This window comes from Passer montanus, unplaced genomic scaffold, assembly GCF_014805655.1.
Source record: "Passer montanus isolate IOZ18808 unplaced genomic scaffold, ASM1480565v1 scaffold216, whole genome shotgun sequence".
NCBI classification, from domain to species: Eukaryota; Metazoa; Chordata; class Aves; order Passeriformes; family Passeridae; genus Passer; species Passer montanus.
Window position 1 is genome coordinate 209,035 of NW_024366770.1, and position 23,397 is coordinate 232,431.

Sequence of the window (23,397 nt, forward strand, 5' to 3'; positions counted from 1 at the left end):
AGTCGCCTCAAGTATGGCATCAATTTGCTCCAGAGCACTCAGTCAAAGCACTCTTAGCAGAATTCTGTGAATCACAAAATATTGTGCAGAAGCAGCATGCTGCCCTGTTCAGCAGTCCATTAGCACTCCTGAGTGATTAACTCTTCATTTCCAGGGAAGTGAGTCAGCAAGGAGTCAGGCCAGACCCTGAGTCATCCTTGTGCCCATGGGGGCTCACCAAGAACCTGCTGCCCTGGCAAGAGAGGAGCTGGCCAGCTGGTGGAAGGCATCCTTCCTTCCCTGCAGGCACCCCAAGACTTTCTGGTACCTGCTCTGTGTGATTTCCTCTCACTGGGGCTGAGGAGCAGCTTCTGATCTCTTTGCTCTCACCAGTCTACCAAAAAAAATGGATCAGAGAGAAGGTGGAGCCTTCTCAAAGGAGGTTTTTCTCAAAGGTGCACGCTGTAACATCCAGGGGCAATCAGCAGAGCAGGAAAATGTCAGATTAAGTAGGAGAATTTTCACAGCAAGGGTAGTTAAACACCAGAACAGTGTGCAGTGTAAGGCTGGGGCACATCTGTCCTGGGGTGGACAACACACCCCAGCCAACAACCTGAATTCACCTGCCTTGAACAGGCACCTGAACTAGGTGACCTTGAGAGGTCATTTTCCACCTGAATTATGCATTATTCAAAAATCTGTGTCTTTAACTGTGCTCTCAATCAGAGTTTTCTAACCTGACTTCAATCCAAATCTCAGGTTTTAATCCACATTGAGGTTTATCCATAACAATTGTGTTGTACTGCTTTCCTAAAGAACTTTGGGCATTCTAAACTTGATGGCTTATTTTTTAGCATTGCTGTTCAAGAGGGTTTTTCTGCATTCATGGCAAATAAAAAATTTTCAGGAAGTGAGATTGTAGAAGTAGGAGTGATGCAGGTTTGGGCTTTGGCTGCAGTCTGTGACCAAATGCAGTGCTGTTTGTTCCTTTGGGAGTGCCTGTCCTCACTGTGGTGGCAGTGGTGATGTGCCAGCTTCTCCTTGGCCTTCATCACCATCCATGGTAGCACAAAATTTGTACCTGGGTAGCCTAGGGGACCTCAGTGCCTGCACTTTTTTTTTTTTTAGAGTGCTGAAAAAGTACTCTCTGAAAGGCCAGCGTGGCAAGGGAGCAGCACTGTGTCTCCCCAGGAAGTTTATTGTTGCAATAACACAGATAAAAAGGATTAGACAATGTGTGGAGTTTCTTAGGCTCTCTGAAACTAAAAATAAAAACTCTATATTTTTTCTAGTGTGTTGTATCTCAGGTGCCAGTATGTACTCCCAGGCTTTTTTTCATGAATCCGTGATGCTGTTCCTTTTGAAAAACAAATATTTAAAACTGCGTTTAATAATTTAAAAATATCATACTGCTTTGACAGTTCTCTTTTTTTGTTTTTATTTTTTGGGGTTTTTTTTGATATTTAGTTTCCTAGCAAGTAATTTTTAAAAGCACTGCTTAAGTAACCTAGAAATTTGCAGATTTATTTGCTTGCTTGCAAGAAAGGCAGCACTGTCATTGGTTTGTCCTCTTTCAGGGTAAGTTTTTTTGGTAGTTTTGCCACTCCCAAGTTTCCCCTTCACTTTTCTCTCAGGGACTTCATTCTTTTACGCCTGACACTTCTTGAAGTGAATATTGAGTTTTTGTTTTTCCTGTCATTAGGCTGGCCTACCTCAAGGAAAAGTTCAGACCCTTCCAGAGAGAGGATCAAAGAGGTCAATTATAAATGAAAGGTAGGGGAAGGAGGGATATTTTCCTGTCTTGCTTCATCATTTTCACTGATGGAGTCTGCAGAAGCAGAACAGTCTGGTGCTTGTAATATTTGGGGATGGCTCTGTGTTTTCTGAGCTCATGATGGAAGGGAGCCAGCCAGAGAGCTGGGGAAGTGTACAGCCTGCCCACATGTTTGGAATGGGCTGGGAAGCTGCTCCAGGTTCTGATTTCCCAATCACTGCCTGCAAAAAGCAGGGATGGGGGCGGGGTGAGGAGACTTCTATTCATTTGTGGAGCTGGGGGGGAAAGAGAAAGAAATGGAGAATGGAAAATGAGAGAGAAATGGGAAGATTCTGCTTTCTTCCTGCTCCTTGGGGGACTGTTGCTAGACAGAGCATTTGATGAAGAAAACGCCATGTTTGGGTTTTCAAATACTCGAATTTCAACTGTGCCGTTGGCCTCTGAAGCTTGTGAGCGAGTCCAAGAGAAACAATCTTCCTCTCCAAAGAGGTTTAGCTTGCATCATGTAGGCTCCTTAGCCTGTACAGTCATTTGAAGTGATGTAATGAAAAAAAAGTGAGTGGAAGTGGCATCTTGCAAATCTTTCTCTCAACTAACCTCAGGCCTGGGCAGGAGAAACGAAGGACTTCTCATAGTCCCTGTGTGTCACTGTGTAGATGAAGGTAAAGACCATTCAGCTTTATCTTGGTTCTGTTTGTAAACCCTTGATAAATTCCACACCCCCTTCCCCACCCCCCTAAACCAGAGAGGGAAGAAAAATGTTGATTTTGGAAAGGATGAGCTCTGTGCACAGGAGAGGTACTGATGTGCGGTCGGCTGCTTTGGATTCTTTGCTGGGGTTTTTGTGGCTCTTCTTTTCCCCCCCACCAGTACAAGGCAGTTCATTGAGAAAACCTTAGAACAGCCTGTAGGACATGACTGCAGTGGCAGCTCTGCAGCCTATCCTCTGGGTCAGCACAGGAAAATAAAATGTTACGGATTTTCAGCATGGAGAGATTGTCCTGCCTTTAAGAATTTCCATGTTTCTCCAGCAAATTTGTAATTATCATGTGTAAAGACCTTTTTTTACACAGTCTGGTCGTTGCCCCACATAAGGAAATAATTCTTATGAGAGGGTGACCTCTCATAAGCAGTGAGCAGGTTTTTCACATTGTGCAACTTGCTGCAATTTACACTAAAATCTGCAAGATTACTGTGGTGACCCAGAGGTGACTTCTGTGCCATCACCCCACCCATGGCAGTAGCCAAAAGTAACTGCTTAATTAATTTTTTCTACTTACTTTGTTCAGTTTGTTCAGAGTGGAGAGAAATCTGGGGGGTTAAACAGCATTGTAAGGGAAGATGTGCCATTCATTCACCATTCCCATCCTCTGCCTCTTGCTAGGATTTGGCCCAGGTGGGAGCAGGGGAGATGGGACAGGTTTCTGCCTGCTCTCTCCACTGCCTCTTTTCTTCAAAACTGGAAAGCCTTGTCCTCCCCTGAGCTTTTGGTGCTTGCCAGCATCAATAGACCTGAACTCAATGGTTCTACCAGCCTGAGATGTCACAGGGGAGCTGAGGGCTCAAGCAGCTCAGGAGGGAATTTACAGTCTTGATTAAACTCTATGGGCTTTATTTTAGCTGTCTTGTTTTGGAGTGAGGAGAGTAAGTAGGAAAAAAACCAAAAAACCAACAAAACAGCTTCATTTTTTGATAAATTTATGTTCTTAGGCATAGGTAATTCTGGCCAGAAGAGCAAATGAAGCCAAAGATCTGTATGTTTTTGAAGAAGCGTAGTGGTTCTTTTGAAATATGCTCATAGTAAGCATATGTTTTTAGCTAAATGTGCAATGGTATATACAATTAGTCTTTGAAACCCAGTAAAAAGTAACAGCTGGTTTGAACTCAACTCCAGGAGCTTTTTGTGGCTAAAAAATAAAAATAAAAAAATCTTATATGAGATATAAAAATGCTAATGTTTCAATAAAATGTATTTTTTCATGTTGACCTGGTCACTAGAGCTACTGTAAGCAGTAGGGCTGTTGCAGGAAAGTTTTCTATTTCAATATAAAGATCCTCTTTGTAATTAGTTATTTTGATATTTTGCAGCTTTCCTTCTTGGAACTCAGAATATGTAAATATTCAGCCTTAGAAACTTGTTTGCTGAAGGAAAAGAAAAAATTAACTCTGTGAATGAAGGGGCAAAAGCCACTTGTCTGAGGGCTTAAAAAACAGATTGGTTTTGAGATCTGTCTTGTTTTTCACAGTCCCTACAAACCCAGCTGATTGCTACTGTACCAGCTGGACTTCAAATGGTCATTCCTTCTGTCCTTCCCCTGAGCAGACACCAACATCCTGCATTAAATTAGATATCTGATAAAGCAGAAGCCTCAAGTGCAAGTGCTCACCATTGGAATGCTGGTTTTCAGGTTATTTTATTTCCTCCAAAAGGAGGTAAATTACCTAAAAGCACCAATAACTGAATATCAGTGCATGTCAAAAAACCCATCTGGAAAAACACTAATGAGGTTTACAAATTGTTGGGTTAAAGAATGAGCTCCCAGGAAAATAGAATGAGTTCCCAGGAAAAAGCAATATTGGTCTTCAGTGAAGAAAACATTTACAAACTATGAGAGGTTTTTAACCTTTTTTTTTCCTTCATTAATACAGTATGTGGTTACCCAAACTTATTATTGAAGGGTGGCTTTGTTCCTTCTGTTAGAGACTAATGTTTTGACTGAATCAGGTAAATGGAACTTGTCTTACATAACTAAATGAAAAATAAAAATCTGAACCTAAAATGATTTTTGATTATACTTTAACGAGACACAGTTTCTGAGCTTGTTCACACTGGATGATTTCACTTGCTGCATCGTTTAAATATTCATGAAACTTGAAACAGAAATGAAGGCAGGTCTCACTTTTCTGACTGTATACCTCATAAAGCTCCACTGACAAACGTTGTAGAAGGATTTGTGGAGCTTTCAGAAATAAGGAGAAGGCTAAAATCATAGCAACCTGCATCCCACTATCCCCTCCATGACCTCATTCCCTAAACCTTTAAAATTATATACATCTCTGCGTATTTATTTTTCCTATAGTTTCCTTGGTGCACTCATTGCACACAAACTTGTGCTAGAAGTAAATCTGTGCTCTCCACTGAGGGCAGCAGCATTTTCTCAGATCACATCTTTGAGGATGCCAGAATATGTTTGGAGAATGAGTCAGGAGACTGCAGAAGGAAAAATTTCAGGGTGAAGATCAGTGAATGATGCTCTGAAGTGAGGACTTTTTGTGCAGTTTGTTTAAAATCCAGATTCTTATAAGTGAGTTCCAGTTTTTATGATGGCTTGACTCCTTATCTTATTTACTGAATTCTTCCAGAGATCAGTGGGTACTCTTTTGAATATGGAAAGAATTATATAACAAGAAAAGTTCTCAGAAATAGGCCTTGGACTTTTCATACTGTACCTTTCAAATTACTAGACAGATTTGACCTGACACTCTTCGTCTTAGCTCTCTCTTCCTTAAGGAAGTTTTATTCAAGTAAATATTTCTGAAGGTCTCAGATACTATGGTGATGAATGCTAAAAGCTCCCAGAAAATAAAGGAACAGACAGGAGAATTTCCATAGCTTGGAGTTAAGTTTTGGTGCTGTATATTCTGGAGAAAATGTAGCTGCTCATTCAAACACATCTGTAGGCAGCACCTATTCTGTTTCCAAATCAGAGTATTTCACCCTGCAGTGAAATACTTTATGGCCATTTCATTAAGCTCCATGCTGTGCTATAGAAAAAAGAGTGAAGTAAAATCGGATTTTTGAGTTTAAAAGTGGGGTTCTTTGTTTATTTGCAGCCTTTTTCTTTTTCCTTTTTTGTTCATTATTCAGCTGAATCAGTAATTCAGGGGGATCAGGTTTCTGGCTGTCTCTGGCCATGGGAGGGCCATGTGTCTCAGCCCAAGGTTTGACAAGTGCCAGTGCTCTGGTGAGTGAATGCTTTGGCACATTTCTCCCAACTCTCACTGCCCTTGACTCGTCTGGCACGAGTTTTCCCTGGCTCCTAACCTGTGGTCACAGTGCCCAGCCTCGTCCCACTGCTCAGGATCTCTCTGGTGGGATGTTGTGTTGAATTTCCCAGTCTGTGTGTCCCTGCTCCACCCTGCTGTGACTCCTTTCTCCTCTGCTCCACTGGTGTCCTCTGGGAGGTGACTGATGCTGGACAAGAGGGAATGGCTTCATAATGGGAGTAGGTTTAGATTAGATCCTAGGGACAAATTCTGTCCTGTGAGAATGGTGACAGGCTGCTGAGAGCAGCTGTGGCTGCCCCTGGATCCCTGGGAGTGTCCCAGGCCAGGCTGGATGGGGCTCTGAGCAGCCTGGGACAGTGGAAGGTGTCTCTGCCCATGGAAGGGGCTTGGAACAAGATGATCTTTAAGGTTCCTTCCAACCCAGGCCTTTCTCTGTTCCTATGATTTTGGTTTTGCCAAGTCCTGCTATGAATCCCTAATTTCCCAATGCCCTTTTCATTGTTACTGCAGTTTTCTTCCCAGGACTGTCCCACCTCTCCTCCAGCTCCTCATGACCCTGACCCTTTGCTGTGAGTCTGGAGCTGAGCCACTCTGGCTTTTTTCCTAGCAGTGACTCTCAGCTTTCACACCAGTGGGACAATGGGACTTTTTACCCCTCCGTTTCCTTTTTCTACCTGGGAGATAAGGCTGTTTAGTCTCCTTCTCCAAAGTATTTAAAAATCTGGGTAAGAAGCAGTTCAGCAGTCTGCAAGCACAAAGCACCACTGTTAATGAATGAAACGAGATAAAAGTGGAGCTGGTGATGGTGCATTGAGACAAACACTCAGGCACTTTTCTGCCAAGCTGCAGGGAGCCTGCCGTGCTATTTTAGTCCTGGGCATCACTGCAGAAACCAAGCAGCTCTTTACTTTGAAGTTTCAACCCCTGAAAACAAACAGCAGAGGCTCTGAGGCAGTCAGTCCACCTCAGTTTGGTGTCTCCCAACATTTGTTTTCCCCACTGGAAGATGCAGCACTGAGCCGTGCAGAACCTGTGTGCTCTGCCATCTGCCTCTGCTGCCACCTGCTCCCCGAGCTGGCTGCAGCCACAGACAGCAAAGCCCTTTTGAGAGCAACAGGGAGGTTATCTGTCCCAAACCAGGGAAGCATTTCTCTGGAGAAGCAGGGGAAGGTGGAGGTTTGCTGGTTTAGCATGCCTGTATTCCTGTTTGGCACTCACAGCATTTAAATGTGACCTTCCTGCAGTTGGGCTGCCTTGCAGCCGTGTGGAGAAGCCTTGTAGCAGAGACAGGAGGTGCTGCTGATGCCTTGTGAAGGCTGACCTAGAACAGAGATTAGAGTTAAAGAATAAAGCAGGGATTGATTCAAAGGATCTCCTCCATGGATCCCCCTTGCGCAGCACCAGAGCCCAGCCAGGGCTGCACCCAGGATGAACCCAAATGGTCCCAAAATGCACGAGCGCTGCCGGGGTCTCTCCCTGGGCTCAGCTCTGCTCCATGTGCACATTGCAGTTCAGTGTCCAATCCCAGCTGCAGCCCCTGCAGTCCCACCCTGCTTGTTTTTCTCTCTGCAGCCCACGGGCTTTGTGCTCCTGGGCTGAGATTTGAATCATTTGTCCTTGGTGCCCAGCTGGAGCAGGAATTGTTTTGTCTCCCTGCTCTGTGCAGAGAGCTCACCATCCCCTAATATGAAGCTCAGACCCACATACTAAAGCAGCTCAGAATGTGAAAAACTTTTCTAGCTAAAACTTGAGGTATCACTGCACAGGCAAGGTGATTCTTGTTTTTTCTTACTGGCATATCTTTTATTTTAAGTTTAACATCTATTCTTTTTCCAGTGTGTTAGAGGGATTCTTTTACACCCATCTGTGTAACCTTGATGACATGGCAGTGATTCTTCAAAAGAATGGGGGGGTTGCTTCACTTTTTGGTTTTTCTTTTTTTGAATTTCATACCTGTTTGAGATCATGCTTGCATTTTCTTCATATCTTTTTTAAAATCTTAAAAAATATAGAAATGAACTTGAGAGATAATAGAAAAATAGGCAGCAGCACACTTTCTTAGGGTTATCATTCCCTCATCATGTGTGCATCTACATATGAAATATATCCTTCATCTACAGATTGGAAAACCCTTGAAGAATCTCTCCATAAACAGTGCTGGGCAGGTTTTGGGTTCGTTTTTTTTTTTGCTAGAGTAAAACATTTGAAGAGCAAAGTCCCATGCGTGGTTCTCATGGGCTTATTTTTAGTTTCTCGTATGGGAAGAATGGCAAAAAATAGACCAGGACTGAGTTTGGATTTAGTGCACAGAATGTTTATAGGTTAGCTGGCAGGAGTGTGTGTGTGTCTGTGCCACAGGACTTCAGTACCACACTTCTGAACACTCATTAACAGGACTCCCAGCAGAGCTGCTGTAGTTTCAGCACTCAAAACACTAATTTTAATGTGCTGTAAAGTGCACCATACCTCTGAAGTGCTATTTTCAGCCTTGATTAGGGATTGCTGACCTGAAAGATCTATATTTCTCCACTGAGAGGCTTTCTTGTATTCATAAATCTCTGGGTTTGATTCTCCATCTCTCCCTTCCTTCAGAAGCTGTGGATGGGTGGGATGCACTGAGGTTTGCTGCACTTTTGCAGAGGATGGATGCATTTATAGCCTGCAAGTGCTAGTGCTGCATCTTTTAGATATGCATCATTTTGAACCAATTCAAACATTTTAAAGCATCAAGATTTTTGCTTCTTTGGTTATTGCTTTTGCATTCTTCTTCTGTCCTTGATGATTAGGTACTTTGGGCTCAGTCTGGAAGGCTGGTATTTCAAAAGTGCAAAGTGCAGTTCTGCTCTGGCTGTGTGACTCCAAGACAAGGAGCTCTTAGAGCAGACTGTATTTTGATGCATATTTTCAAATCATGACTTGACAGGAATCAGATAAGAGAAAGGAATGTGGACATTTGATGTCCTTTCTCTTAAAAGAAACCCCAAACTAAGTCTAAAACTTAAAACTTTAGAACTTTTTTCAACTTAAACTTTTTTTAAAAACTTAAAGCTTTTAAAATTTTAGCAAAATAACTCTTGTGGCTACGAAACTTTCCATGGAAATACCTGCCTCATATTTTCCTAGTCACTTTCCATTGCAGCTGTTTCCTAACTAAATAAAATGTCCTGCCTTGTGATTGACCTGCTGGCATTTAAAACAAGAAAATGAAAAAGGTGAGCATCTGATTGGGCAGGGCTTGTCTTGTTTGAAGCCTTTAAAAGGAGGGGGCAATACTGAAGCAAAAAGCTTCCTATCCCCTGAGACAGTCAGAAAGGAAAACAAAAGCCCCAAGTTCCCCAAAGTGGAGCAAGAATGAAAATGTTTCAAGAGTGTCCCCTCCCTGTTCTGACACTTACAGAATACCTGCACTTTCAAAAAACCCTTGAAATGTTGACTTGGCTGGAAATGAACAATTAAAAGCTCTGGCCTTTGTTGTTCATCACTTATTGGGCAATTACATGGCAGCTTTGTATGATTTTCTTGGCATGGCTCTGAATTTGGTGTGCAAGACTGAATTGTTCAACACTCACTTCACTGGCCATTAAATGAGCAAATTATTCCAGTAGCAAAAAGGGCAAATTTTTACCTTGCCCTCATGTTTCCACCCATCTCTGTCATTCTGTTTTTTCTGAAAGGGAATGAGGAGGATAGGCAAATATTTCCCTGCCTCCAGGACTGCTGACAGTCAGAAGAGATGCTCTGGTCACTCCAGTCACTGCTTCAGACTTGGTCCTTTGCTTTTTTACAAGTGGCTGTAATGGGATAGCATCTCTTCTTTATAACAGCAGACTGATTTGAAAAGCTGTTTTCCTACAGCTAGGGGATACTGATTGAAAACCAAACCAAAACCACTGCAGAGGGTCAGGTTAGGGTGATAAACTGTGAGGGTGGGGTAGCAGTTTTTCTTTTAAAAACTGACTTCATCAGACAGCTCCATTTTGGCTTGGATGGAGGCTGCATCACATGTGTGGCATGTCTTTCAATTTGCATTTGATAAATGCACAGAATAGCCCAAGCAGGTTACAAAAACTGATGGCTGGCCTGTTAGAACTGCAGAGTTATTGCAAATAACGAGGCGTGGAACAAGAGCAGAGGGAATAGAGTCTTTCAGCAGTCTTCATCTAAGTATGTACACTTAATTTCCCCTGTTCTCCTGAGTGTAAAAACAGCAGGCAGGTCCCAGAGCAGAAGAGCAAGCTGGGCAGCCAAGCTTTCAGTGAGGAGCTGGAATCCCGGAGCTCCCAGTGTGATGTTTCCCCTCGCCCCCTCCTCTCTCCTCCTGCATTTCTTGGCTCCCCTCGGCTGTTGGGGTGTGACATAAATGACTCCCAGCCAGTGACCCCCGTGGCAAACCTGTAGAGCATTATACAGCATGAATAAGAAGTCTCTTCTTAGGCCTGCAGCTGGCTGCATGCAGACACATGGCAGCAGGGATGTTTTGGAAGAAAGGCATGGCTTGACAGAGCACCCAGTCTCCTGATAAAGGTTTATACTGGCGCTTTCCTGTGTTTATAATACCACATGCCAGGGCCATGGCCTCTTTTTTCATCATATTGTTGTTTAAATTTTTTTCCTAAACCTAATCAGGCCTTAGGTTGAGGAGTCTGGAAAGCAGAAACTTGATATAAGTTTTTCCTTAGAGTTTTTTCACAGGAGTTGTAACTGCCTGAGCTCAAATCTGCTTCATGTATAAATTGTCAGGACCTATTGTTGCTGTTATGAAGAGAAAGTTTTATTTTTAAAAATATTCTCAAAATGGATTCAATATTGCCCACTTTTTTTAGTTGGTTGTTTTTTTTTTCCTCATGTAGATATTCAATCTTGTTTGCTTGCTTGCTTTTTCGCTGTGTTAGTTTAGTATTACAGGATAGTAATAAAAAACATGGTTGTTTTCAAGCAGAGTTGCTATTTGAGTGTGTTTTTAAAACCTCTTTCCCCCCTCAGCCTCACAATCTCAATAATAAGCTTTTCTTAGGTCTAGGCATCTGGTCTCTGGTTAAGAGCTGCACAGTCATGCTGTTCCTCTATCAGTTACGAGATAACTGGTACTTTAAATAATCATCCTTGACCTTTTTGTAGTCTTTCAGGCTGGCTGATTGGTTTAAACTGTATTTACAGTTGGTAGCCAGAGAGGTTCTTTGTTCAGGTGTAACTGCTGGTTTGGGGTTTGTTATTTACAGGACAGTAGCCCTTAGGATTTCCCCTTGGATAGCTGGCCCCATTTTTCCAGAAGCAGCACAGAACCAGGACAGTACCACACCTTCTTCTGCCCCAGAGAATTTTTAGCCAAACTGAGTTTTAGATGGAGGAAAGTTCTACCTAGAACTGATTCAATACCACCTGGTCCCCATGTGTTATGGCAAGTATAAGAATTTTCCTCACGTTGTGAAATTAATGTTTTAAAATGCAGCGAGTTGTTTTACTGGCTTTTTTGCAGTTGCATTCAGTGACAAAGCAATTTTTTGGCTGCTGAAAGTTGAGGTGTTGGAGCTGTACTTGACTGTATGCTTTTAGAGCAAAAAAAAATTCTCCAGCAGTAGATAGTTATTCACTTTTTAGCAGCCAGGAGTTTGGGCAATGCACTTTGTGAGGTAAAAACTGAAAATAAATGTTTATAGCACAGGAGAGATGCTAATGAAATTTAAAACCAAGAGCTAAAAAGAAGTCTGAGCTCTTCTTTTTCACTTTTTTCTTGACTACTCAAGACAGAAATTAACCTTGTCTCATACCTCTTCCATATCTTGGATTTTTTGTTCTGGTTGTGGCCAGAACCTGACAAAAATCATGAATTAACTCTACCCTGGTACAGCTAATCTCATGGGCCTTTTCTGTAAGTGATGTTACTGCTTCCTGTTGTTCCCACAGGGACTTGGGAACAATTAGAGGAGATTGGTAAAGAAGATTGGAGCAGCTAAATTGGCCAATTCATCACTGTCTCTTCCTTGTTTACTAGATTTAGGGATAGATTTTGCATCCCTTTTTAGAAGGCAGCAACTGGCAGAACCAGAGGACATTGGTTAGGCTGTGCCAAGGGAAATACAGGTTGGATATCAGGAAAAAGTGTTTCACAGAAAGGGTGATAAAGTTCTGGAATGGCTGCCCGGGGAGGTGGTGCAGTCACCATCCCTGGGTGTGTTTAACAAAGCCTGGATGTGGCACTGGGTGCCAGGGTTGAGTTGAGGTGTTGGGGCTGGGTTGGACTCGATGGTCTTGAAGGTCTCTTCCAACCTGGTCATTCTGTGTGAGTTCTGTGAAAGTGTGGCTTTAAAAAAAACAAGCCCCAAACAACAAATAAAAGAACCAGTGAACATTTGGCTGCCCACTGAGCAGTTAGGTGTAGCACCTAGACAAAAGGCTGAGTTCTGTGTCCTGTCCTTCAAGAGTGAAATTCCTCCCTGGTGTGGAATCCTGGACAGCAAAACAAATCCAGCCATCTGCTTGCCATGTTCATGTCACATTTCTGGTCTGGGTTCTTTGTTTGGTTACCTGGTGGTTGTATGAGCTTGGAGGATTATTGTATTTGTGGGGTGCCCGACGAAGGAAGGAATGATGAATCTGACTCTGTGTTCTCAGAAGGCTAATTTATTATTTTATTATATGATATTATATTAAAGAATACTATACTAAAGAATACAGAAAGGATGCAGACAGAAGATAGCCTAAAAAGATAATAATGTAAAACTTGTGACTCTCTCCAGAGTCCCAACACAGCTTGACATTGGTTGGCCATTGAGTCAAAACAATTCACATCAGAAACTCAATGAAGCAATCACCTGTTGGTAAACAATGTCTAAACACATTCCAAAGGAGCAAAACACAGGAGAAATAAATGAGATAATATTGTTTTCTTTTTTCTCTGAGGCTTCTCAGCTTCCCAGGAGAAAATCTTGGGTGAAGGGATTTTTCCAGAGAATGTGAATGGTACAGAGGATATTCCTTCTTCTACCTCTGCCCCCTATTCAATAACGGGATTTATTAAATTGTTGGCCTAGATGTAGCTTGCTGTGCTGCCTGGGCTGTGGATCAGGCTCTGGCCTCATTCTGTCTCTGCTTTCTGATGATTACATCCTGTTAGAGCTCCTTGGTGCTCACAGCTTGGCTCTTGGGAAGTGTTTCCTTGCTGGTCTGCCCCCAGAACAGGCTTTGCTGGGCACCAGCAGTGGAGCTGGAGCTGCTCCTGTGCCCCAGGATGTCTGCACTGCCCTGGGCTGATCCACACCTGGAAGCAGGGAGACAAGGACACCAGGCTCCAGTGCTGGGAGTTCTCCTGGAGCACAGCATGTGCTGGGTCTCAGGCTGCCTGTGAGCTGCTGCCAGCTCCTGCTCTCAGCCCTTCTGCCAGGTGTGCACCTTCTGCATCCTGACCTTAGAAAGACTGACCAGCCTCTCAGTTCTGAAAATCTGGCCACTCATTGTGGCTCAAGAGCTGCCCAACAAGCAGGTTCACAGCCCAGTGACCAGATTTGCAGGAAGGACTCTGGAGGCATTTCAAGGAACACAGCCTGCATATCTTGAGAAACTCTGTGATGAAGTTTGACAACAGCAGAAAAGCTCATTTCGGTCAGTAAACCCTTTACAACTTGAAACAATTGTGGTGGGGTTTTTCCCTGGGTTTTGGGGCTTTTTTCCTTTCAGATTTTAATTTCAATGCCCTGTAGTAAAACCAAACTGAAATGCTGTTGTCCTAGAGATTGAAATATTGAAAAAGGATGTTATCCCTTCCCCTCTGCCAGGTGTGCACCTTCTGCATCCTGACCTTAGACTGACCAGCCTCTCAGTTCTGAAAATCTGGCCACTCATTGTGGCTCAAGAGCTGCCCAACAAGCAGGTTCACAGCCCAGTGACCAGATTTGCTGGAAGAACTCTGGAGGCATTTCAAGGAACACAGCCTGCATATCTTGAGAAACTCTGTGATGAAGTTTGACAACAGCAGAAAAGCTCATTTCGGTCAGTAAACCCTTTACAACTTGAAACAATTGTGGTGGGGTTTTTCCCTGGGTTTTGGGGCTTTTTTCCTTTCAGATTTTAATTTCAATGCCCTGTAGTAAAACCAAACTGAAATGCTGTTGTCCTAGAGATTGAAATATTGAAAAAGGATGTTATCATGTCTGATAAATATCCTCTTTCTCGCTTCAAGTACTTGTATCAAAACCAAAATCTTTAGCTGATTTAATTTGTGAAGCATTTGAGTTTTGAAGAAACCCAGGTTTAATTGTTCCAGTCAAGTCAACTGGTTGTGTTATTTACTTATATGGAGGTGCTCTTTGCACTCTGGGGACAAGGAATTAGTCTGTATCTCTACAAGATACTTCATATTAAACACAAATCAGTTTTTCAATGAACAACCAGAAGGCTATTTCATTGAAGAAAAAATCCCCAAAAGTACTGTGTATTAGGATGTGAGGACATTAAATCTGTAGTGCCTTTTTATGCACTACATAAAATCCAAAGTGCATTTTTAACTCATGCTCTTCAAATAAAGACTTGGCATGGATTGTGCTGTAAGAGAGGAGGAGTTTTTGTGCCATTCTGTACTGTTGCAGTAGCAGATATTTAGGCAGTGGATAAGCTACTGGGTAAATTTTCACATGCTTTCTGACCTTCCTGATGCTGGCATTGCTTGGTCTTCTCAAGTACAACTGAGATAATTTAGCCCTTGAGATAAAGAAGGAGAGATAAAGTTATTTTTAGCATCAGCTTGGTTTAGTTCTGGTATTTCATTCTGTCCTGCCCATCCTCCTGAGTGGAAGGATGCAGCTTGTTTATTATGTTTATTATGTTTTACCATATCTACTCTTCTGGCCTTTGATACCTGGCAGAGCTGAGCTTTGCCCTGCAGCAGGTTTCCCTCCAGGGCTGGGGCAGCAAGCCACAGATCAGCCATGAATACTCAGTTTGCAGTCCTTGCATTTATTTTTGTTCTCCTCTTTGCAGTCCTGGCAGTTAAAAGCCTTTTCTCTTAGAGAAAATGTAATTTGGTCCTCTCTGTCTCTTTCTCTCTGTCTCTTTCCTCCCTCCCTTAATAATGTTGAAGATTTTTGTTCCTGTGATTCAGATTGCAGGAAGTGCAATTTCTAAGCAAATGAAATGCTGTGATGTAACACTTGAAATGCTGTCATTTCTCAGCAGCAGAAAACAACCAGCTGTGTCTTCTGTAAGTTACAGTACAAGTATTTAGTGCTGTTGTCTTCAGAGATTCCAAATGTTTGGAGCTTATCAGTAGTTATCAGTGTGGACACTGCCTGTATTTCCTTACACTTTTTTCTCCATCCTCTGTATTTAATACTGTGGAAAATGTTGGGAGCATATGGAAACTGGATGCCACTTTTTAGTCCTAGAGCCAACAAAAAGTGGCATTACAAGGAGCTGGGAACCCTTTTCCCCTTTTATCATGTTCTCCTCAATGTCACACTCCAGATTGGCACTGGGAATATTCACCTTTGTGTGGCTCCTTGGTGAGACCTGAGCAGCTCCTTGATCCACCTTGGACTTCCTGATTTTCTCCTAAAGCACTGCAGGTGTTTTACCATGAAGTGTCTTTCCCTAAAAACAAATTAAACTGCTGGTTCCACTGTGTGTGGTGGGGGGAGCAGGGCGGATGTGTGGGAGGAAAAGTCTAAGGTTAGCAAAACTATTTTGGTTATATACATTTTTATTTATGTTCTATATTTAGGTATGAGAAGGGAAGTTATTTTTTTCATCTTCTGTAGTTCTCCCAAGCTCATAAAGCATCTGTTTCTCAGCCTCTGTCACCTTAGCCTGAACCAAAGTTGTTGGTGGCCCTGGTTCTCCTTCAAGGAGTCTTTGTCCTAATAAAGGGACCCATTGAGAGGGCCCAAGGCACACAGGCACTCAATATTCAGAATGCAGCTTGTGGAATTTGTCTTTATACTGATAAAGTGGGTAAACTGCAATTATCTATGATTTCCCTTTCTGGAAAAAAAAGAATTGCATGGGAGAATTGAAAGTGGAAGGGAAGAGAAGAAAATGGAGCTCTTGTGGCGAGCACCTTGATGTCAGAGATGCTTCACACACCTCAGTGAATCAGAGGGGTTTGTCAGAATGCTTTCTCTCCTGGCATTTTGGCTCTTTATCTCTTCCTGTCCCTTTTCATCTCTGCATCCATGGGCAGAGCTGGAGTGGATTCCATTTCTTGAGAGCTTAGGGAAGGTTCAGCCCAGGTCTGGGGCACAGCTGGAAAGTTTTAAACTTTGCTCAAGTCATCTTCTCTAGCTGAAGTCCTTCTGACTGAGGGAAGAGGATTGCAAGATGCCCAAATTCAGCCCAGGTACAGGGCATAAACATGACTTTTTTATCCTTTTTCTATCTTTCCTGTTTAGTTTTCTTAAAAAGGAAGGCTGTTGGTATGTGAAGCCTGTCCTCCTTCTCATACTTAGAGGGCTGAACAGCTCATTTTCAGAAAGAGTGATAAGATCTCCTGGCAGCCAAAAATAAGAATAACTCTGTTCCCTGGTGTATACCCTTGACTCCCCCCAAAAAAGGAACTTAGACATAAATAGTTGATCAAAACAAAGGCTATGGTCTGATCCCATGAACTAAAGATATTTAGTTTCTAGTCCCAGTTTTGCAGTACTGTGCTGGGTAAATGCCTCAATTCTCCATCTGTGAAATGGAGATTTTTTTTTTCCCCCCTTCAGGAAAATTCTGTCTGAGTTAACGGGTTTGTATTGTGGCCTGGAAATGCTTTAGAAGTGGAGAATCTACGAAGATTTCTCTGATTTGCAGCTGACAGATAATAGCAAAAACTCAAAGCCACATTACAAAACTCAGACTAAGTGTGTTTAACCACAGCTCCTGCAAGACCAGGCTGGTTCCCAGCACAGCAGGAAAAACAAAGGACAACCTCCAGGCCATGCTGAATTGATGGAAATGATGTTAGCATGAGGGGCTCAGGATTGAATCTGTAATCAATACAGATCTGGAGAGCTCCTTTTTCACAGCCAGAGAACCAGAGCTGCAGAGCTACTTAGCTCTGAGCAGAGTTCCTCCCTCTTTTTCTCTTTTTTTGTTTTGTTTTGATAGTTAGAAATATAAATGCCTTTCCATGTGGACCCTCCTGGTTAGGGTAAAGTGACATATTTCTAGTAAAATAACATTTCTGCTGAATCAAAAGAGCACTCTTGCACAAATGGAACATAAGAGGATGAAAGAAAAAGTATTTGGCATACAGGAAAAAGGAACTTAAATTACTTTCTCGGGAACAAAATAAAGGGACTTGAAGACATTGTAATGGAATTAATAGAAAAAAGCTCTTATTTCTCAGCCAGTGTTGAACAGCTTGTCTATAACAAGAGGAAAGGCTGCTTTTATTGATGAAGTTTGCATTAAAAGTGTATTTCAGCAGCATGCAAAGCTAGATCATTGAAGGAATATAATTCTGAGGGGAAAATAAGGACCAATTGTGGAGAAGTAAGTAATTGCATATATTTTGAAATATGTGCAATTATTGTATTATATTTTGTTATATTTATTTTATTTTATTTTTGAAAACAAATTTCAAAACGTTCTTTTTTGAATAGCTGGACCTTTTTGACATACAACTTTTTCCTTTTTTTTCCTTCACCACAGAAATGGTGTGATTAATTTTGTTGAAGCCTGTTTCTGAAAGGCAAATTAGTCCAAACATATTTTCAATATGGGATGTTCTTCTAGCAAAGAATATTTCAGCAGTTTTCACACGATTCAGTTTAAGTGAACCAAAACTGGGGGCTTGAAACAGAGGTCAGCTGCATGTCTCTCCTTTGGGGTCAGCCCTTCCAGAAAGGGCTCCTTCCCCTCTGTGCTGCTCTGCCTTTCTCCTTCTCACTCTGAAATGCCTCCTGGTGCCTCCATGTGCACCATGACCCCCTGAATATTTTATATTCTGCGTCTTTGGTGGGCTTTGCTTTCGCTGTCAGCAGTGCTGTGACACCATGGATATGATGGAAACAGGACTTGGGTGACCACATGGAATGAAATGTTGGCACTCAGTGTTGCAGGAGGATGTATTTTACGATATTCCTCTAAGAAAACATACATGGTTTTATGTAAAAAATAAAATCTGAGAAGCAAAGGTTGTTAATAATCAGATTGGTTTGAAAGGGCAGCATTTCAAATCATGGGAATACATTGCAGCCATTGTGAAAAATCTGCCTTCACTGTGACTTGTAAAAACCTCCACTGAAATCTCTCAGGGTGGATGAAGGTGCCTGACAGTTCCCCTTGCACAGCACAAGCCCAGTATTCATCTTGCTGGCTTTTGCCATGTTTATGCCCAGCATCTCTGCCATCCAGATGGGGAAGAGCACATGTGACAGCATGTGTGTGTGATTTGGAGCAGCAGATGGGTGAGAATGACAAACTGTTGCCTGTGTAGGCACCTACCTAGAGATGACTCAGAGTCCTGCCTCTGTGTGTTGCTGTGCTGTTCCTGCTCTCCTTTAAGAGCAGGAACATCCTCACCCCACAGGGATCCCGTGCAGGCATCCAAATTTCAGTGCTGATGTCTATTTGTGATGTGCCTCGTGTCTAAGAAAGCACAGAGCATTTAAAAAATCATGTAGGGGGAAAAGCAAGATGGGATAGATGTGATATTCCAGCTCTGTAGTGAAGGGACAGCTCACTCCAGTGTGGGGCTGTCACCTGCCATTTCATGCCCTGTTCCAGTTGCCTTGCCCTGCTCTGATCTTGCACTGGATGTGTTCTGCAGGAGAAGGGTGGTGGGAGGTGAAATGCTCTGAGACAGGAGAGGCTGGTGTTTCTGCCATGGTCCTGCAGCTTTGGGTATTCCCGGTGCTCAGGTGTGGTGGGATCAGCTGGCACAGGCTGTGCCTGGCAGCATGAGCCCAAGGGAATTGGTGCCAGTTCCAGCAGCAGGGAGATTTATCCCAAAGGTGTTTGTGCATGCATTGCAACTGGACTGTCGCTTAAAATGGTAGGGTGGGAGAGCCTAAAATGTGTGTGTTTCCTTGAGCTAGGCTCTTTAGGGTCAGCAGGGTCAGAAATGCTGTGGCCACACATGCACAGGGACTTGCTAGGCTGGGAATGCACTTAGCACAAGGTTTGGTGTCTGACTCATGGCATTGATCTAAAACCCACAAATTCTGCACTTCTCTGGGTGTTAGTCCTGACAGCTCTGCTGTAAGGCCTCACCTGGGGTGTCAAAAGCAAAGCCCTGCTCTGCCAGTGCTCTGAGCTCTGCTTATTCCATAGAGCCAACGGAGAACCAAAGTTCTGGTGCCTGTGGTCCCATAAATCTGAGGTAGGTAATCAAATCCTACTGCTGTCTGGCTGAAACACATATTCTGTGGCCAGGAATCTGCATGGAAATGTCAGTGGGAGATTCTTGTGAATTTTCTGTGTGGCAGTTGGCTTTTTTTCCTTTCTTTTAAATCATGCAGCTGTAAGGATGAGTAGAAAAGATCCCTGGTTTGCTGCTGGAGAGGGATCTGAGCCCCATGTGAGCTCCCTGCCGAGGACAGCTGGAGGAGATGGGAGAGCTGGGCTGCTTGGGGATGGAGTGGGTGAAATGTGTCGTGCTGGAAGAAGATCACTGAGCTGATTTAATTAGTTCCGTTTCAGAGGATCCATTTCTGCTCGGGTCACTGCTACGTTCATCTATTTGCTTTTTTCCCCCCTCTTAGCAATAGCCAAACGCAGGGTGATAATTAATTTGGCAGGTTGATTGAGATTGGGTGGCAGAGAGGGGAGTTTTCCTGGATGAGTGATGAAGCATCGCTGGTTGAGCTAAAAGTGAATAGTCTGAAATAGAAAGTAGTTAGTATAAAATCCCCCCAAGGGTGTGTTTAAACTGAATGTACTTTGAATTTTGACATTGAGGTTTTTTAGTAAGCTACCAGACTCTACAGTGTAATTTTAGGACATTTGCTAGCTGGGATCTAGCTGTTGAAATATCAGTGCTATTCTTCTGCTTTGTGAAGCCTCAGGACCAGGAAAATGGGGTGTTAATGAAAGCAGTGCTCGGTTGTGTGGGTGTCAGGCTGAACAAGCCTTGGCAGAGCAATGCTTTTTCTTTTCCAGGCCAACCCTGGAAGCTGAGGCTTCACCTGCCCAGACTCGGGGCTGCTCTCAGAGGGGGAGGAGGCTGTGTGGGGCAGTCTGCTTTGTGAGAGGCCAAATTCTCCTTATCTTAACATTTTCATTGCCTCATTGCAGGTATTCCTCAGTGCAACCCTTAAAATTAATGTTTCAGTAAAAGGAGCTGCTGGAGCTGTGTTACATGGCTGGCTTTCTGCCTCGCTGTATTTTAGCCTCACCAGGGACCAATTCCTGTAGTCACCCTGTTTTGTGTTTCACACCAGATGGACACTAAGTTGCCATATTACCATAAGCAAAGTTTGGGGTTTTTTTTCTTTTTGGGGAATGCTTGTGGTATCACAAGAGATCTGGTTTGGTCAGGCTGCTGGATTTGCTGCTTACAGAATTCCCAGTGTTGGGGCACAGTGGCACTGCCACCTTTGGTATCTCTGACCAAGGATTTGGAGTTAGGATGTTTCCTCTCTCAGGCTCTGCCCCTTCTCCTCTGCTCTGCTGAGGGTTTGGAGCTGGCAGCAGTGACAAAATGCCACCCTGTGTGCACAGGGCAGTGCAGAGGTGACACCAACTAGTCACACATGTCCCTGTCCCTGCTGCAGTGGCTCACTGCCCTTGCTGGAACTGCAACCACTTCCAAAGGTTAAATGTCTGGTGAAACCTCCATGCTTACTCAGTCCTAAGGGCTTTTTTCTGCTGGGACTGCCAGTAAGGATGTCAGTTTGTGATGGTTTGAGGTTTTCTTTGGGTTGGTTTTTTTCCTGTGAGGTAGACACTTATCCACTGGGAATCGAGTTGGAAAATTCCCATTTTTATACAAACTACCAGAGAATGGTCAGCTATTTGATGAATGCACTTGCTAGACTCATTGGGCTGATTTGCCTCCCATATGAGCTATGTGTTCATATTGAGGGTGATCCACCTGAAATCAGAGCCTGACTGAAAAATCCCTGAAAACCTTTACCTGCTTTTTCCAGTGGGTTTTAATTGCTGTGCAAAAAGACATTCCCTCTATCTTCAGGGCATTTCTGTGGAAGCAGAGACCCTTATGTGCACTGGTAACTGGCCTCAAAGGGCACACCTCACCTTGGAGGTCTGTGTCAGCAGCACCAAGTGCATATGAAGCCTTTGTGCCACCAGGATCTCTGAAAAGATGGAAAGTGAGAGAAAAGCTATGCACTAAAGAGAAAATAGCATTGGGAACATACATTTCAGAGCAGATTGTTTGGTAGAAATCTTTAGACTCTTTAACAAAAGAAAAAAGGATTTCAGGTACCTCAGCATGATTTCAGACTTTTCTAACTCTGTCTGCTGTCTAATTATGAAACTTGTGCCAGGGTTGGTATTGTGATTGGGACTCTTAATGCACAGTGAATGGTTCCCAATGGGGGGTAAAAAAAAGTAAATAAGCTTTCTGACTTTTCTAGGAACTTAATTGCACCAGAATGGACTTGACTGGGTAGCTGAGAGTTCCAGGAACTTCATGTGTGTACTGTGAATAGCAAGCAACAATTAAATAGTAATTCTTCTGCTTTTTATCAATATACTTTTGTGCTTTTGTTAACCTGCTGTTAAGTTTAGCACTTGACGCTGCTGTGTTGCCCTGGCATTCCCATACGGAGGAATCTTCTTCTCTAAGTGACTGTTGGTAAATTATCTCTGTGGCTAAGCTGGGAGGGTATCAGAGTAGCTGTGCCCACAGCTTTCATCTCACCACATTCTTCTCTAAGGCTTTGGTTTTCATGACTATGCTCAGACTGGGAAAGTGGGAAAATTTTTCGTATATGAAAAATATATGGACTATTCGGTGAACACTTTTACTTGTGGATTACTAGTCCACTAGATCAATATGCCTATTATTTATCTACCAGATCAGTTGAAGGGGATAAGAAATCTACTTGTGATGATTTTAATTGTTTTGCTCATTTTTTCTGAAATGAAATATCCAGATTAAGATCATTAATTTAGGAAGCCTGTGTTAAAAAATCTGCAGTACATCTGCAAGTAACTCTTTGAGGGGAATCCATCGTTGAGGATCACTGAAGAATAAGAATTGCTTCCAAAAAAACAAAACAAAAAAGGGGCAAAAACCACCACCACCTCCTCCCTTCCACCCCCTACTCCCCTCAAAATCAGGTCTTTTCTCTATTTTACTACAGCTCAGCCTCCCAAACCTGTTGTTTAAAATCCTCCTTGATGTGTGAAGGATTAATAGAGACCTGAGAAATTCGGTGGTAGGAGTGAAAATAATAGAAACACGCATGGATTTGTTTTACTACTGTCATCTGTTTAAGCAGTTGTGACAAAAATTTGTATAAAACCAGATACAGGGTGTGGAGGTGGATATTCCTGTGCCTTTTCTTTTTCCCACCTACGTTTAGTTTAATTTTTATTTTTTTTAACTTTCCAGCAGCTTCACATTCTCTGAAGTGAAACCTGCTCATTTTCAGGGGTGCTGTGGAGCAAGGGGCACAGCTGAGCCCACTGCTGTGTCACCCATCTCTGTGTCACCTATTTCTGTGTCCCTCACCCACCCTGTGAGGCAGCCAGCATCCCTGCATCCTTCTTCCCTGCAGAAGTCAGCTGCAGTTTATTGAAATAAAAAAATTTCTGGAAATAAAAAGGTCGCTTGCTGCCATGAGAACCTCCCCCAAAATGCAGGCTCCTGCTGTGTCTCCCAGTGCCAGGATGAGCTCATTTCCCCGGAGCTGAGTCCCTGCTGAAGCACTCGGGGCGGTTTGCTCGCCGTGCCTTAGGGACAGTCACTGCTGCTGCCTTTTGGCTTGTCCCCTGTGCTGCTGTGCCCGTGGGGCTCCGCTCAGCCCTGCTTCTCCAAGGATTTGCTTTCTGCAGTCCTGCTGCCGCGGTGGCTCATCGTCCTGCTCGCTGTCCCAGCGCCTGGCCCAGGTGCTCTCTGCAGCCTCTGGCAGTGCTCTGGCTCCTTGCCTGGCCTCCCAGCCAGCTTCTCCTCCAACAGCTCCCTCCAGCACTTCCAGCTTCCCCGGCGTGACAGCTTCAGAGCACTTAACTCCATCCCCATGTGGGTGTGAGCCTGCAGAGAAGACATTCCGTGCAGCTCCTCCTCAAACCCATCACTGTACCTCCTTGGTGCAAGGTACCAAGGTTGGTACCCTGCCTCTAGTTCAAAGCAATGCCGAGTTCCAGGTTTCATCTATGCCTCTGCTGTGGTGTAAAAAGCTTATCTTTGCTTCCAGCTGCCCAGAAACCTTTGAAACAATGTCTTTGATTAGGAAGCAACTGAATGGCTCTTAAATGCTCACCCCCAATTTATTACTTTGGTTGGTTTGTTGTGGTGAATTATTTTGTTTGTTGTTTTTGTTTGTGTGTTTTGTTGTTTTGGTTTTTTTTAACCAGTCTTGGAACTGAGTCTGGCCCTGGTGATTTGCAGGGCTAGAAGATGTTGGGAGCATTTGGGTGGAGAGTTTCCTCTCCACAGTGGCTGTGATGACACGAGCACGCAGCTCACACATCTGGCTGAGCAGCGCAGCTCTGACATCTTGTGCTTTGTGCTGGCCCTGGGAGCT

General features: G+C 43.4%; 1 protein-coding gene across 6 annotated transcripts in view; it reads left to right on the plus strand.

Annotated features, from left to right (window-relative positions):
- The window catches only part of PDE3A (phosphodiesterase 3A), a 220,110-nt gene that overhangs the window by 117,243 nt on the left and 79,470 nt on the right, over positions 1–23,397 (plus strand). Inside the window, exon 1 of one of the 6 annotated variants that reach the window (XM_039709570.1) lies at positions 1,733–1,752. The exons of 4 other annotated variants lie outside the window; for them this stretch is intronic. The gene's annotated coding sequence lies outside the window, so the exon portion shown is untranslated. Of the gene's footprint in view, positions 1–1,732; positions 1,753–13,700; positions 13,748–23,397 lie in introns of those variants that run through there. One more of the 6 variants, XM_039709569.1, reaches the window with a different exon arrangement.